The sequence below is a fragment of the Ixodes scapularis genome, unplaced genomic scaffold (assembly GCF_016920785.2).
Source record: "Ixodes scapularis isolate PalLabHiFi unplaced genomic scaffold, ASM1692078v2 PGA_scaffold3__209_contigs__length_174095766, whole genome shotgun sequence".
NCBI lineage: Eukaryota > Metazoa > Arthropoda > Arachnida > Ixodida > Ixodidae > Ixodes > Ixodes scapularis.
In genome coordinates this window covers 64,280,102-64,297,858 of record NW_024609868.1, presented here as the reverse complement: position 1 = coordinate 64,297,858, position 17,757 = coordinate 64,280,102, and the positions used below count along the sequence as shown (strand labels likewise).

The following is a 17,757-nucleotide window of genomic DNA, read 5'->3' as shown; positions in this document are numbered from 1 at the left end:
GGAGTCAGATCTTCAAAAGACCATTCCAAAATATGCAGTGCCTCTTATCGTTTCCTCGACACATCACGACACTCCGATGTGCGGCGCGTGAGGGAAAATGTTCCATGAATAGAAGAAGCTGTTCATGCCGGCTTAGCATTCTGCATTTTCTGAATGCCTGAAACATTAATGTATGTTTAGGACATACATTAATGTATGTATTGAACATACCTAATCAGAACTCGGCAGTTTACTCAAAGCTGTACTTGGGTACAGATGTACCCAAGTAAATTACACTTTTACTTGAGAGCAGCAGACCATGTAAGTCGTCCTCAGTAGGCTATTCGATGGGAACTCGCGAGTAGCCTAATATCAGTCGTAGAAAAACGCGATTGATGGAGCGGTCATGACGACCTGACTTTCCTAACCAGGTGGGGTTCATGGCGCACGTGTCATACTTACTAGACTGCCCTGCCACTGCATTATGATTGACCGGTCTGTACTCGGCTGCAGCCGCAACAACTCGCGCTGTAGTGGCAGCATCGCGAGCAGCCCGATTTGTCGCCGGCCTGGTTGTGGTGGCTGTGGCACGTTCCCGCGGTTCCAGCGCAGCGGTGGAGGTGGTGGTGGCACCTTCCTCGGTGGCTGTCGCCTTCCTGAGCACTGGCTTAACCTTGTAACAAAATTCACAGGCCAGGTCAGCAACATCCTGCAGCAGTTGCTCTTTTTCGGTGTACTGCTCTTCCGTTCCGGATCTAAGGGTTTCAGGGGGAGAGCGGTATCAACAAGTGCGCCTGTCTTCCTCAAGCGTAGATCTGTTATTTCAGTCAACGAACATGAGTACATCTCCGTGTCGCGAAAGCTGCAACGCGAACTCGGTAGTTTGAAAACGCGCTTTCCTACGCGAAATGTCTAGCGGCACAGGCATGTGCGTTTCCAAACAACAAGCTCGCGCTAGCTCGCAGTTGCGCCAGCTGTTGGACAGGGTATGGCAGTATGCTAAAACTAGAGTGCCTCAATGTCCTTCTGTTTAGGGTGATGCCATCGTTGGTAGTACCCGATGCCGACAGCACGCGCTCACAGGGAAAATACAACGAAATCGCAGGAAACAAAATGTCGCCGTAGCACAGTCAGCACCACGAGCGCGTGCAGGGACATGCACTTTCACGCGCTTCAGAACAAAAAAATAAAAATAAGCGTTCGAAACAAAATGACCAGATGTCATCACGCCAAGCAAAGCGCACATGAAGGCACCCCAGCTAAAACGCTTCTGAACTTTCAAACGGGACTCAAAAACGACTTACTTTCTCAAGTTTGTGCGGTCGCCTCGCTTGAACAGACCGAGCAGCAGGTCGCAGCGGTCTCTCACTCCGCGAACACTGAAGTTCCTCCCCAGTGCTTCATTTAGGTTCGCGGCCACTGTATCCCACCGTGAAGAATTCACAAACGGATTCACCGCAAGCACTTCCCTTAAAAGGAGGATATCCTCGATGATCGTGAATCGTTTTCGACCCGCTTGGGCAGAAAGAGGCTCGAGTGGAGCGGCCATGATCGTTCAGCTTTTGCCGGATCTCGTCAACTCTCGCGATGCACGAGAGTGCGCGCGATATTTCCCGATATTCCCGATACCTGCGCCCGAAACACCCGATACTCTAGCGCATCCGTGATGGCTCCGGCGCAGTATCGGGTATCGTTATCGGAGTGAGAAACGATCTACTAAAACTCTCTCTAATTGTGGCTTAGCGTAACTGCAGTTAAGTGCGCCCGTGTAACAAGGGTATTACTCGCACAACTGGGAACATGAGGAAGAGGCAGGTGTCAAAAGGTAGTGGCTTGTGGAATCCACGGGGCTTACGTCATGGCCCCTCCAGGTATTACAAGCTTCTTGAACAAGAGCATGAATAGTGTCATTAAATAAGCTACTCGTCAGAGTAGCGACACTTGGCCATATTGTGGCTTAAAATCATGTTTGCCAGTTATTTGAAGCTTTATCTGAAATCACAAGAAACGCTTTTCCGTCCTCAACTTTGAACAGTGTGCGACAAAGCAAAGCAACATTACATGAGCTAATGCTGAGGATGCCGCACTTTTAAATCATGACGATCGGCAGTTGCGCCCGCTCTGCAAAAGCACCAGAATGGCGGCGTTCACGACACTGACGGGGAAGAGAATGCCGATACTCCAAGCGCAGCTCATTTATTTGCTCTAGTTCCCGCAAAACACCTTCTCCCTGACTGAAACTGAAAGTAAATATGAATAATACACTATTATTATAGCTTATTTAGTTATAACCATCTACACATAATGAGAGGAGGAAGCGGCGGGGTAGGAGAAACGCGGGTTTTATGTGCGACCGTTCTAACCGTCTCAAAAGAGAGAACGCGCGAGCTTGCGCTGGTTTAAAAAGAGGCATCCAAAGAAAGAGGCGGCACGCTGTGCTCTTTGTTATTATGCGTCTAATTGCAAATTATTGTGTGTATGTTTATACAGCCGGAAGTTAGTCCGCCTTAGTGGGCGTCTGACTCTCAGCTGTAGATGAGCAATTTAGCCAGTGCGGTACAACCGCAAACCTGGGGCTCTTTAACGTGCACCACGCAGTAGTGATACACACGACCGCACGCCGGTACGCTGCTCTTCCAGATCGAAACGGGCAGGGGCGGGGTGGCTTCTGCAGCGCGAGCTTTCTCTCCAAGTGCTCGGAGCTGGTGTGCGCTAGACCATGCACTCGGCCACCGACCCCCCCCCCCCCCCCCCCCCCTTGTGCGTCTAATTTATATACAGGTATAAGTATTTGAAGATCGACGATGGACGTCGATCGTCTCGAGGTAATGTAACGTAATAACATTATATAAATAATAAACTTGTTGAAGGACTGAACAACTCAATTTTTTAATTCTTGGATTGTAATATGGCGATAGCCTATTGTACGTACTTACTGTTGATTAAGAGCAATATGAGGTGACGATGTAATGATTAAATGATGAGGCTCTATAAGGACGACAACATTAGTGGGTGTCGAACCACAACGTACAGTGCCAGACTTGTTTCAAGTATCGTGTACCCAAAGACTTTCTTCATCCGCAACAGAATATGGTAGAATCAATGAGGATGCTGCTTTACAACTGTACGTGGAACAGGAAAACTGCACTGTGCAGAAGTGCGGCTTATTCGTTAAAAGGGGGGACGAATTTTTAGCAGAATTTCCTGATTGACTACTTGGAACAAATGGCCTCGTTGGCGTAAAGTGTCCCCGTTTCAAAAGATTCTTGAAGCATACTTAAACCACAAGGGAGTATGAGGCGAAACATAAGAAAAAGGAGCCTGGTGCGAAAGGTACAAATCACCACCATAGCTTCTACTATCAAATACAAGGGCAGTTACACAATACACAAAGAAAGTTTTGTGATTTAGTTATATCTACACTCAAGGGCATTGATATCCAACGTATTCAGAGAGATGACACCTTCGTCAACCGACATAGAGCCTTTTCTACTCAAGTTTTACATGGAAGGCCCGACTTCCGCTGAAATTCCTTACGTAGACGAGTTGTCCGACCGAATAAACTGCAATTACTCCCGATCTGGAAATCTCTCGATCCTCGTTCGTAAGCCATGGTATCACGAGGTCGAGGGGTGTGGCTCTTCGTCCGCTGAATATTGCTTCGGCGGGTGTTTTTACCGTGTAAGATGAGACCGTCGGCGTGCTGCTGGAACAACAACCTGGCGATTCTTCACTGAACTGCTTCTTCCGTAAGCTTCAAAATTGTTTTTTTTTGTTTGGCACACCATCTGTTCTGCATGCCCGTTAGTTGCAGGATGGTATGGTGCTCTAATGTGATGCCTGATGCCGGTTTTTTTTTTCTTCAAAAACTTGTTTATTTGGTTTGAAACAAGATTTGGCGCGTTATCAGAGAAAAGTATTTTCGGTAGGGCAAAAGTAGGTAAAAGAGACCGTAGAACGCCAATGACGTGTTTGGACGTCGTGGCAGGCATCGTGTAAACTTCCAGCCACTTAGAGTACGCATCGTTCATAACTCCGCAGATGCGGATACGTTTCGCCGCCCACCGATTGAATAGTGGATCGTCTTCAGTTACTGTTCATGATGGCGTTGGACTCAAGGAAGACTTTGAGTCTTTCCAGAAAGTTAGCCCAGGTGCCAGGACTTTTGTCGAAAGCGGTAAGTGTTCCAAACGTCGACAACGTCGGTAGCCACGTGTTGTGCTTGACACTGGACACTTACCATTCGCTGAGAAAAAACTTGCTTGTTCGTCTGCCACGAGTCATCCGATATCAGGCCATCACCGCAACACCATCTCCCGACAAAAACGCATGTCCATATTTAGCAATCACGTGAACTTATAAATTCCCGAACGCTCATAACTTGCAGCCGCTAAACGCCGTTCATTCATAGCGTCATCATTGCAAATAAACGTCTTCCTATTTCTTCTGATGGTTTTCATCATATTCCTCCTAAGCTGTACTTTCAACATTATGTGTGTCGGTACTTCCGAAAATATTGCAACGGCGTTTGTTTTCTGGGAACTATAATGTAACAACCTTTACAACAACTTCCGGACCCCGCGAAACACAATATTTCGTGACGTAATTTTAGTCGTCGTTAAAATGGTGAGGTAAGCACCGTAAATCGCGACTTCACGTCCGCTTCCACTGGTGTCTTGGAAGATTGAGTCTACTCAGCGTGCATTCCTGCAGAAGAAATTTTCATTGATAAAATATTTACACGTCAATCACCATTTGATTCCTTCTTGGTAAGATTTGTTGCGAAAGCCCGTTACAACCGCCGAACCGCATCTCCGCATACATGCGTTTGCTGGGCCACGCTACTTAAAGGGCATCTCCGCCGTAATTGTGATGGTCACCGATTTCTATAAAATTTTCACCATGCATTTGGATGCCCTTCCTGAGCATGTGTACAAAATATCTCGGAAAAAATTATTTTCTTTAGAAGGAAATGGATTTTGAAATTTACATGTACACACCCAAATCACGTGCTGCAGCCCTACTGGCAACAGTGAGCAAGAGCGGCACACGGAGGCTGCCATGATGGCGCTGACGTTGCCGTGACGTCACATGTTGGTCAGGGTGCTTGTTTTGTAGCTAGTTGGTGCTAGCGACAGTCTGCTTTTTGCTTATGTTATCGGTTTATACAGTTATGTAAGAGCGCGTAATGGTGACTGGAGGAAATTGGTGTTGTGTGTGGAAGCGTCGCTTGAAAACACGGTCTACTAAAACCGTCTATTGTCAGACCCCAAGATATAACAAAAAGTGCCTCCAGTTAAAAGGCATAACGTCGCTCAGTTTTTCTTGGCGTGCTTGCAACAAAAGCTGCCTTACCATTCCGCTTCGGAAGCGGCATCTTAGTCCACATAGCGGCGGATCACGAATGCAGCCGCCGCTGGCGGTTTTCTCGGAGGCGATGCCAGCGGATCGTATGAGAACGGGTTATCGTCATCGTCCTCAACATCTAGCGGCATATCCTCATCGTTGCTCGATTCAGACGAGCCTGATGAGTCCATTTTTATCCGCGGCACGAACACAAAACAGTGACCTGCTGCCAGGCTGGCCAGGCTCAAACTGCACACGTGCGAGTGTTTATACCATATGTGACGTCACGTCAAAATGGCGGACCTGTCGAGTGGGAAGTTAGTTTCGGTATCGGTTTCAGCGTATTTTAACGATTATAAATTATGTAAACAGTTTTTTCATGATTTAACCGCTGCTATAGGCTAAATTTTTAGTACCCTTTCCGAAAATATGTTTTGATAAAAACGCTCAAATTGACGGCGGAGCTGCCCTTTAAGCTAGCTGAGCACAGCTGGCAGCGGCGCGAGCAAGGCCACGAGGGGAACGTGATGGTGCTCGAGCCATCCCACTGTGAACCAATGTTTCGGCCACCCCACGGGTGCGTGTCGCCATCTATTGGTTGAACTAACGCCTTGTTCAAGATGGCTGCCGTGGGACCGCAGTCTTAAAACTTCTTAAACCAGAAAACACACTGGCGCCATCTATTGGGAAGCAGTGTAAACTCGGCGGTCCGGCATATTTTTTTTTCTCGCGCATTATCCTTTCTTGCTTAAGGTGTATCCACACGACGGACCAAATTGCTGTTTTGGTCCGCGGGCCGCGCATCACGTGACCTTACGTCACCGGTTTTCGAGGTCCGCCGGCGGTCCGCGGCCCGCGCTTGTGAGAAATGCCAAGCACTTTTCTCGCCCGGACCTTGGCGGCGGACCGCGGCGTTTTTAGTATTATTGAAGTGCTAAGTCTGGCAACAAGCTGACTTTTGTTGTTTGGATTGGAATCCAAATCCAAAGTCGTGTTCTTTTGGCGCCAACTGTTGAAGACGAAGAGGAGGAACCTTTTGTTGTACGACGATGGCGGCATGGTGCGACGATGCAACTTTTTACTTCATCGCGCTCGTGGAGCGATTCCCCGCCCTGTGGGACAATAGATGCATGCCCTTTTCGGTTCACTTAAGTCTTCCTCGTCCTCAATAGTCAACGCCAGGGCCACCACGGCCAAACGTCTCTTTCGGTCAACCTCCATCTTGGCTCCTTACAAATAGCCTCAAAGCAGCTCACTGCATGCGTTTGGCGGAGCTGTGAGGTCGAGGGTTAGACCGACTCTTTTGGTCCGCCGTGGCACTAGGTCCGCCGTGTGGATGGTCATTGCAGCCGGGCGGCCCGCGGATGCGCATCACGTGATCAATCGGTCCGCGGCCCGGTCCGTCGTGTGGATACACCTTTACTGATTACCAGCTGAACGTTAGGAAAAGCGACGAAGAGAGAAAGAAACACACTGCTGGACTATCAACCTTTTTTTTATAAACTTCCTTTTCCTCAACCCAATCCTTAAAAGGGTAGCTTCTTCTTCTTCAGTCAAAGCTTAGACTTAAACTTCCTTTTTCTTCTCACGAACCGTGGTGTTCTCCACCTCTTCGACTTTCCCCATCCCAAAAGGGTAGTTTCTACTACTTCAGCCGGACCTTAAACAAAAACTTCCTTTTTTTTTTCTCTCTTTACGATCCGTGCAGTTTTTGTCTTCTTCAATTTTCAAATCTTAAAAAAAAAAAGTTTTTTTTGTCTTTTATGCTTCCGGTGGTGTCACCCTCGTTTTACTCGGTCGGATATTGGAGTCACAGGGTCCCAACTTGGTTCATCCGAGGTGCCGCTCTCTTCAGATACATTTTTTTCTTTGGGCAAGAGCACAATGGAGGCAACACTGACGCATTCTCCCTCCCCCTCCTCAATGGCCAACGCTTCAAGGAGCTCCCTTCCAAGCTGCTTTCGGTGTTTTGCTAGGACGGTGACGCTTGTGAAATCAGGAGCACATTTGCAGGCCCGACAATGTGCCGAAAGGTGGCCCGCCGACGTTAGTGCGGTCACAGAGGCTGCATGTTCTCTGGTGCGGTCGTTGATGCACCTGCCCGTCTGTCCTATGTAGCTTTTGCCACATGACATAGGGATCTTGTAAACAACTCCTTTTTCGCATGGGGCGTGTTCGATGCGCAGTGCTGCAGGGCGTCGTCCCGTTCTGGGCGGTTTTCCGGTTCACCCTACGGCACATGGCGTAGGCCTTGTTGGGGGCGGAGCACACAACGTGGATGCCTTGTCGGCCGGCGATCTTTTTTAATCGATGAGTAATGCCGTGAACATACGGGACCACTGCGAAAGGCGTTGGGGGCTTCTTTTGCGTTGTTTGATTCTTCTCAGGATTTTGACGTACTTGCCTACAAAGCTTTTCACATGCCGGTACGAGGAGGGTACTCGAGTACCCAGAATCCTGGAGTCGACCCAGCTGTCCTTGAAAGCAGCGCCCCACCTTATGAGGGCAGGACTTCTGTAGCGCCGAGACTAAAGCTCTGGTGGCCAACCCCCGTTTTACGTTTTTGGAATGTTCCGAGGTAAACGGAAGGAACCCCTTACATGAACGGGGTTCATAACTCCAGCACACGTGGGAAGGTTGAAACTCCAATGAGAGGTCTAAAAACCGTATGGAATTGTTGACGGGAAGTTCATGGGTAAAAGCCAATGGTAACCGGACAAAAGCTCACCGGACAAAAGCTCACCGGACAGAAGCTCACCGGACAAAAGCTCACCGAACAAAAGCTCACCCGTTTTTTGACAGACCCGGACAAAAGCTCACCCGTTTTTTGACAGACCCGGGCAAAAGCTCACCTCGATTTCTTTTTCTTTTTTTCCTACCCGGGCGAAACACGGGCTGAAATAAAGTGCGGACGCAATGGACATTGAACCATTTTTAGGAGAACTTGTACCTCATCCACCATTGAGTTGCGAATCTTTTTTTTTTTTTAAATACTTTGAAAGAACGGGAGTTCGGCCTTTTGGAAAAGTACAAGACAGATGACCAATTTCGAAAATTGTGCGAGATATTAGATAGACTCGGGTTCCTTCCACCACAGCTTGTTCCACAAGAACTAACCACCAGGGAAAAGTCTACCGGTGACATCGGCTACCTGCTGGACTACTTTGATTGCACGTATGTCAACGGCCGCTTCCGTTATGCTTCTGTTCCATCTGCGGCGGCATCCAGAGCGAATTCTTCCCTCCGCCTGACTCTGCGCCGACGGCGACCGGAGTTTCCCCCCGGTACGGCGGAATATGTACGACACCACTCGTCAAGATAAAGACCGGATGAACACCTGCGAAAGGTAGAGTACCGGGTTGTAGAAGCTCGTCGGCCACGCCCATCCAAGCGTCTTGACGCTGATTGAATGCCTACAGCAAAATCAGGCGCTCGTTGCCACGGCATTGACAAAAGCCCGGAGAGGTGAGCCCACTGTAAAGCGGGTGCGAAACATTACTCTGCACTTGCAGAATCGTCTTAGAAATATTTGCGAGGGCTTGCATGTACATCGATATCTACCAAGGCTGCTAGAGCTAGTGGGGCACTGCATTCGCTTCTAACCAATCGATAAATAAACTTGTTTCTATTAAAATCAACAAACCATGCGCGTGTCAGATTTAATTTATCGTTGCCTTTTTGTGTCGCACGCATGCACCCAAGTTGTCCGCACTCGTGTTAAGACAGACATGAAATTTTCTCGTGGTGAGCTTTTGTCTGGGTCTGCGAAAATATAGGTGAGCTTTTGTCCGGGTCTGTGAAAGAATCGGTGAGCTTTTGTCCGGTGAGCTTTTGTCCGGTGAGCTTCTGTCCGGTGAGCTTTTGTCCGGTGAGCTTTTGTCCGGGATTCAAAGCCAATCCGTGGCAGCTATGTTCGAAGCTGCGCATGACCACGTCTGAGCACCCGTTACTCTCCTCATCTGCATCAGAGTTGCTTAGTATGAGGAAGTCGTCAACATACCGAAAGATGGCCTCGATGCGTTGATCCTTTAACTGGTGTTGAATATTCCTCCCGCACGCTGCTAGGAATAAATCGCTCAAGTAGGGGGCCACTCGAGACCCGACGCACACAGCGCTTCTTTGTAAAAATAGCTGATCCTGGTGTGACACCACCGTTGCAGAAAGATATGCCGTCAGGAGCTCCAAGAAGCTGTCAAGGTTCATCCCTGTTGAATTTTGAAACCCTTGAAGATCCTGCTCCTCAATGGTTTCTCGGAGGACCTTGAGGAGAGCCGCATGGGGAATGGAATAGTAGAGCTAGGTCTTGGATGTCCAAGGAAAAACTTGATACAATATCAGAACCCTTCTCCTGAAGAAGGCGAATCACTGCCTCGGAGTTTGGTATCCGGAAAGGATCCTTTACTTCAACTTGTGATAGGTTTTTCGCCAACCAAAGTGAAACTTGCCCTTGCCAGGTGTGTTGCTCTGAGACAATGGCCCGAAAAGGGACCCCTTCTTTATGTGTCTTTGCTGAGAAGAACACACTTAGGTCCCCTCGTTGGGCTCCTCTGATTTTTGTCACTAGCTTACGGCTTTGTTCTTTTTCGAGTATCTTGAGTATGGCTCGTTTTGCTGGTTTGACTTGCACTTGATTCACTTGTTTGAAGTTCTTCGCTAAAGTTTGTGTTGCTCTGTCTCCATACGACCCAGAGTCCAGAACCACAAACCCTCCCTCCTTGTCCGAGAGACACAATCGAAGGTCCTTGCGACGCAATTCCTCCACCTTTGAGGCAAAACTCCTCCGTGGGGGTCCCAAGCTCTTTATGCCTGCCAAGCACTCAAGACCCTCGTTGATGATTTGTGAGGTTGCTTCCTGAGGCGCCTTAGATGCGATTTCTCGTACCATTAGGACCTTATCGATATCACTTAGCCTTGGTGGAAGGGCGAACTTCGGACCCTGCTCAAGCACCCTCCGGGCTGATGCTGAAAGGGACACATCTCCGATGATCTGGAGTGGCGTGCTTTTGGGTTCTGTCCTAACCCTTCGGGCGAGATGGTGTTTCCAAATTGGGAGAAAATAAATCTTCCTCAGGTGCTCTGTGGAGGACCTTGCTACGTTCATGTGGAATGAAAAGGCGTTATAAATGAGACACTTGACCCTCAGAAAATCAGTCATAATTCAAAGTTGCCGCCAGGCCTCGGACTTCATGATCTTCGAGACTCGCTGGGCATGACCTGCTGATGGTGCAATGTAGCCGAAGAAGACCCGTACCTCGTCAAGAAGAATCTTCTTTCTAATGCTGCGGGCGAGCAACCTCGCTCGGCAGATGTTGGTGGCAATGAGCTGACAAAGTTTTCGCGGGGTGAGGAGGTGAAAATAAGGAAAAACTGCGCTCAGAGGACTAGAAAGGTAAGTAGTGATGGCCTGTAGCTGAGCCGGTTGGTTATCCATGCTTACTGATTACCAGCTGAACGTTAGGAAAAGCGACGAAGAGAGAAAGAAACACACTGCTAGACTATCAACCCTTTTTTTATAAACTTCCTTTTCCTCAACCCAATCCTTAAAAGGGTAGCTTCTTCTTCTTCAGTCAAAGCTTAGACTTAAACTTCCTTTTTCTTCTCACGAACCGTGGTGTTCTCCACCTCTTCGACTTTCCCCATCCCAAAAGGGTAGCTTCTACTACTTCAGCCGGACCTTAGACAAAAACTTCCCTTTTTTTTTTCTTTTTTTTTTTTCTTTACGATCCGTGCAGTTTTTGTCTTCTTCGACTTGCGAATCTTGAAAAAAAAATTTTTTTTTTGTCTTTTATACTTCCGGTGGTGTCACCCTCGTTTTACTCGGTCGGATCTTGGAGTCACAGGGTCCCAACTTGGTTCATCCGAGGTGCCGCTCTCTTCAGATACATTTTTTCTTTGGGCAAGAGCACAATGGAGGCAACACTGACGCATTCTCCCTCCCCCTCCTCATGTAGCTGCTTTCGGTGTTGGGTGGCTTTCGGTGTTGGGTTGGGGTTCGGTGCAGCTTGGAAGGGAGCTCCTTGAAGCGTTGGCCATTGAGGAGGGGGAGGGAGAATGCGTCAGTGTTGCCTCCATTGTGCTCTTGCCCAACGAAAAAATGTATCTGAAGAGAGCGGCACCTCGGATGAACCAAGTTGGGACCCTGTGACTCCAAGATCCGACCGAGTAAAACGAGGGTGACACCACCGGAAGTATAAAAGACAAAAAAAAAAAAAATTTTTTTTTTCAAGATTCGAAAGTTGAAGAAGACAAAAACTGCACGGATCGTAAAGAAAAAAGAAAAAAAAGGGAAGTTTTTGTCTAAGGTCCGGCTGAAGTAGTAGAAGCTACCCTTTTGGGATGGGGAAAGTCGAAGAGGTGGAGAACACCACGGTTCGTGAGAAGAAAAAGGAAGTTTAAGTCTAAGCTTTGACTGAAGAAGAAGAAGCTACCCTTTTAAGGATTGGGTTGAGGAAAAGGAAGTTTATAAAAAAAGGGTTGATAGTCCAGCAGTGTGTTTCTTTCTCTCGTCGCTTTTCCTAACGTTCAGCTGGTAATCAGTAAGCCTGGATAACCAACCGGCTCAGCTACAGGCCATCACTATCCTTTCTTTCTTGGCTCGAAAAACTTTTGTCAATGTTATAAACGAGCCTTTCCATGGGTACTATGCACATTTGACCTCGGAAATCCCACAAAACCTTCGCTCTTGTGAAATACAGTTCCAGGGTCACCGCATAGATGGCGCCACAATGCCAGTGTGTTTAAAGCCCCTTGATAAAGGCTTTTTCTACAAGTACCGCCAACCATTGTTGTGGAAACGCGCGAGACACGTGCCGCGAGCGCGTGCTGCGCCGCCATTCGCTTCCAAGGGCCGCTCATTTCAGTGCTGCACCGCCATTTGCTTCCAAGGGCCGCTCGAGACATGGGCCTCGTGCGCTCGCGCATTTGACGGTACTTGCAAGACACGTCAACACATCGAGGGGCTTTAAGTGTGTTCCCTCATTCTAAAAACATTTAAGAAGTTTTAGTTTTAAGAGATCTCGTCTCTCTCAGTCGTACTCGGTCGCAAGAGTGTGAACGGGCCTTAAGTGAGTGAGAAGATGTTTACTAACCCCTCAAATGGAAAAAAAAAAAGAAAAAAAAAAAAACGGAAGTCAATTTGAATAATACACCTGTCAGACGGGAAAGTAAATGCCATTTTGATCGAATGTTATTCACCGCTCGGCGAATCAACTCGTGATCCTGATTCTGCACGTGGCGCGTGCACGCGCAGCGTGGCGTATGAAACACGCGGATTTGCCGAGCTGTAATGTCATTTTGCCTAAATGTCATTTAACGTGCCCGTCTGACAGGGGTATAAAAATACTTCGTCATCGTCCATGGCTTTATCTAATAGAAAAAGACGACGCAGTTTACACTTTTTCACTCCGGCACAGATACAGCATACGGCCAGAGCCATATAGCAGGGTTCGCCGTGACGGCACCACATTATAAATCAATGAGATCAACAAAAACAAAAAGAGATAACTATGAAGATAGCCTGGGTCATAGTCTTAGACAAGGGTATTTCATTTTTGATCCAGGTTTCACGTGACTTGGCTCTCTTTCGCGCGCATTCTGGCAACGTCCAATCATCTGCAACTTCGATGAATTTTCGTTCCAACTGCGATAGTGCTGCCAAGCTGACTACTCTTTCGTTTTGTGACTTCGCAACGCTTCACCGGCTTGACCATCTCACGTGCTTTCGAACACGATCGCTAAAACCCAGCAGGGTCCCAGTGTTCGCCCATTCTCTTTCAGCAGGTCGCCACGTCAGTGGAGCATTCAAAGATGCCACTACAAAAGGTAACTTTTGTTGGTATAAAAACTCGGGGTTCTTTCAACAGCGACCTGCATTTTTGTTTCTCATTTACGGCATTTCTAGGTGACCCAAAGGAAAGGTCGGGCGGTTTTGAACACGAAAAAGGCAGTGTTCAACAAGAGTCACGGCAGTTCTTATCTCTCGCAGTCATTTATTCTGAGTAAGTACGTACCTATTTTGTCGAATTCTTGAAGAATGGCGTGTTAATTAACGTTGCATGGAAAGCGTCTCGCCAAATGCGCGTTTCTTGAGCAGTAACATCAGTTCAGAATGCTTCTTTGCTTAGTATATATAGGACCCCCTTTCCAAATAGAACATGAACACTTTATTTTACATTGTGGGTCGAGACGGTCTGTAGAGGGCATTCACTGTACGCCATATTTGAGGGCGAGGTGTAGACCACATGCTCAGAACGAGGCTGCTAAGACCGGCAGTCTTGATGATGCGGAATGCACGTAGCAAAAGAACTGTGGGAGCCTGCCGTCAGCACGCGCTCAGCAGCCGAGCTCACAGCTATGGTCGCAAGCCAATACTCGCCATGTTCACAGTGCATGCTCAGAACTAGCTCCTATTTATCGTCTTTCAAGATCAACGATCATGATAGTGTGGAATAGACGTTCAACGTGCATCCTGGTGCTTTCCTCGCAGGCAGCGAAGTCAAAGCTGTGGGTATACCCGTGCGCAGGTAGACCTTGAGCACCGATCCACGCTGTGATCGCGCGGTGCTCGCTTTTTTTTGTTATGCCAGAAAAAGTTGTTCTCGAGCATCGTTCTGAGCATGCGCTGCGAACAACGCCCAACAAAATGACGTCGTGCGAATACGTGCGTTCCACCTACCGATTGACAGCAGCGGTTCATCGTTAGGTGTGAGGCAGTGTGCGCGTCGTGACCTTGCGCTTTTTGTATCTGTGCCCTTGTTTGCATGTCTTCTATTTGCGATATTATTTATGGTGAAACAAAGTACTGGAAAGTGCTTTTCGTGCATCGTAAGATTCGTAACTGCAATGTCACTTTTTTTTTCTTTCTCCTGTGCCGACTGGCTTGACAGTGGATGTTTGCAAATTAAAATTTGGCGTAGCAGCAGTATGAACTGGAAAAGAGCGTGCTCTTTACAGAAAATGCGCTCCCCTAGCTTACATGTTGGTCGCTGTTATCTATGAAAAGCGTGGACACACCGTCGAGACTTACGCAAGGCTGCGAACTCATCACTCCATGTGGCAGTTTCTTTACTCAAGCAACTTTTTTTTTTTAGATAACTCGCATTTTGTCGGCTGTACTAAATGCAGGGGCCACCTTCACTTCGTAAAAAGTGTTGAAACTTCCTTAAAGGGGTCATAAAAAAATATCGGGTTGGAATGTTCATGATTTTGCAGAGGCGTACTGGTCCTGGTCTGGCCCGACTATAATCGCACAGACCGCCACTGAATCAGAAGCTTCTTTGTCGCGGTGAAATTGTGATGATGAAAAGGGACCATTTTCCTCAGTAATTGTGAGATCGACACCACCCGCCTGACGACAGTCGAGCGCCAGCTCATAGATTGAACACGAGAACGGCGTGAGCACTCGACTTCGGCTCGTAACAATCAACGCCCCGGCGGGCACTCGGGTAGGGGCTCGTGTTCGACCACTGCGGTGATGGAAATAGCCGAACTCTAATAACAATGCCTGGAGCTCAGCACGCGTTTTCTACTTTGCCAACCCCAGCGCGTGGGCATGATTAACACTGGCGGCGTAAGATAGGCAACAGGCCACGTGGCCGCTTGTTCTGGTTCCGACCTGAGAAGGTGAACGATGCTCATATTTCTCGAAATTTTGTTTTTGGTGACTGCCATTGTTTAGAAGTGAATTTGAGGAAAGTTTATTGCGTTATTGATGTTAGGGAGCGATTCTAAGTAGTATTTTGTGAAAGTTGAAAAATCAAACGAGCCGATAATCTCGTGGTGCAGACGGCACCCCGCGTATCTATCACCCGGCCTAAAAAACACCTCTTCAAATTAAATCACCTTGTATATCAGGTGTAAGGTTGAGACTCGGTACACGATATTCGTCTGTCAACTTCATCTCACGTGTTTAGCAGTGCGCAGAGAGTGAGGGAATTGGTTGACCGGTGGGTACGGTGTGAAAAACTTCAGCTGAAAATCGCTATCTTTTAAATATTTCATACTAAAATACATATATTAATGCAGGGCGGTTTACAGCAGCAACGTGCGATATTAGTAAAAAAAAAATCATGCAAGTAGATTAAGTAGCCCACACCGGGTGTCCCGAAAGATGTTTCTTGCATTTTACTCTAAAGATGAGTCTATAGTCTGTTGCAGGTGAAGGAACCAGAAGCTCCTACTCTAAAACCCCTTTCTTCTTCCACTTAACACAGCGAGCACTGTAAAGGAGGTGAGAAGGGACTCGTGTTCTCTCCGGCATTCGCTCCGCTAAATTGGGACGAGTGATGGGCTTTGCGGTACGAGCTTGTTCTCAAGTCTGCCGGGGCCGCGGGGGCATTGGTGCAGACCGAGGCGAAGTGGGCTGCCGGATCGTTCAAGATGTCAGTCAAGTCTGACAAGCCATCACCTTCAGCCAGGAAGCCCACGAAGGAGACTACACCTGCAAAGAAGCGCCCAGCCGGCAGCTGCCAGCGCGGCCAGGAAGAGAAACCCGCGAGTGCCAAGAAATCGCCCTTTGAAGGGATACAACGAAATTTCGGCGCTTATTTTTTTGTCTATATGTGTTCAAAAGAGCAGTAGCAAGTCGAACACACCAATATCTTGTTAAAAAGGTCACGACAAGAAATTTTACAACGAATTAACCGATTAGCAAAGAACACCTGGTTGATGTCGCTAACGCCTCGTTTGTAATGCCTGTCTGGGAACCTTGAGAGGTAGTGACGGTAACTGTCTCGCCTCCGGCCACCACGAGAGTAGAGGGGAAGGAGGAACTCCCCTCTTCCCGAGAATTCCTTTTGTGTGTCCCAGAAGTCGTTATTGCCGCTCTTCACGATTATAGAAGATTAACCAGTCAGTCAAAATTCGTACAAAAGCAGCCGCTTCGGTGGCTGGGACGACTAGGCCATCCTCTCGACGTCAGCCTCGCCTTAGCTTTGCTTGTCCCGAGACAAACTGCGTCACGATTGCATTGGATGTCAAGTGCTCTCCGCTGGCTGTTTTCCGAGCGCTTGCCATAGTGGGCCGTTTATAACGAAAAATACAACCACCAGGCTTAAAATACGAACGTGCGATTGTCATTTACGAATTTTGTGGATCATATTCAACCTATTTTTGAACACGACGGGTATATTTCAAATTTCGTTGAAGTATCCCCTTAAGAGGGCCAAGTCAGCGAAGCCCAAGTCGTCCAAGCCCAAAAATCCAAAGGCAGAGAAGGCCCCCGCACCCAAGAGCCATTAAAAAGCCCAAGACGGCGAAAAAGGTCTCCGCTAAGAAGACTGCTGCAAATAAGGCTTCTTCCAAGAAGTAGATGTTCTCTCGAATATCCACTACAAAAAACAACAACAAAAAAGTGCTTGTTTGTGTTTTTTGTTTGTTGTGTGTTTGTTCGTTTTTGTTGTTGCTGGCGTTACCAATGCGCTCGTTAAGTATTTATGCTTGTTCTGGTTTTTTTTTTTTTTGGCCTGCAACAGACTATAAAGCCGCCTCGGTGGCTCCGAGACGAGAGCGCCGGCCTACGGATCCCCATGTGGCGGGTTCGAGTCCCGACTGAGGTGCCCGCAATATGACGGAGGCTTATTGCCTAGAAGGCGCCGTGTAACCGAGCTTTCGGTTGCACGTCAAAAGATCCCCAGGTGGTCTAAATTAATCCTCAGTCCTCCGCTGGGGCGTGCCAGATGCCCGTCGTAGATTTGGCACGTAAAACCCCCAAATTTGAGTTTAACAGACTATAAATCCATACATCCTTCTTTTTTTTTTTGTGTGTGTGTGTGTGTGTGTGGTTTTCATGTTTTTTTTTTACGTCTCTTCAGCCAAGCTGAAGAAGCGGTTGCGAACAGTGATCGAGCAGAACAAGGTGCTGGCCTTTGTCCTCGCTGAAGCCAAAAACCAGAATAGCAGGCTCAAGACTGCAGCAGTACGCCAAGGAAAGATCGAGCGTCTCTTACTTCCACAGGTACTCAGTTTATTTTCACACTGTGTTCTTCGAAAACACACCATTTTGATGTCCACAAAGTGTAATGAAACCACGCATATTGTTTTTTTTTTGTTTTTTTTTTCTCGAGTTTCTAGTTGTGTTGTGCATTTCACGGCGTCTGCCAGAAATGAGAGCGAATCTTCGACAAACTTGTTTCATGGCGATGCGGCAAGGTGAGGGATGTTTTAACCAGCGCAGTGTGATCGTTAACATTGAGCTTCAACTTTAACTAAATGCACACCGTTACGATGCCAGTGCATGGCATCCATTGGGATGACGTATAATCGTAGCATTTACGATAGGCACAAGTGTTGGAGTCGGGGACCGAAGATACAAACTTGTGACAATGTATCTGGCATACGCGTTGTTTGCTGAGAAAAATCTTATATCGTGCATACGTTCGGTATTTCACCCGAGAATAATTTGCTGGTAATCTGGCTTAAAAAAAAAAATAAGAC

General features: G+C 47.7%; 1 long non-coding RNA gene across 1 annotated transcript; it reads left to right on the top strand.

Annotated features, from left to right (window-relative positions):
• Positions 1 to 13,101: 13,101 nt before the first annotated feature.
• On the top strand, positions 13,102 to 17,160 carry LOC120847783. The gene is made up of 3 exons (XR_005717455.1): positions 13,102 to 13,146; positions 13,226 to 13,322; positions 17,136 to 17,160. It is a non-coding gene; the product is annotated as an uncharacterized LOC120847783 (long non-coding RNA).
• The last annotated feature ends 597 nt before the right edge of the window (positions 17,161 to 17,757 follow it).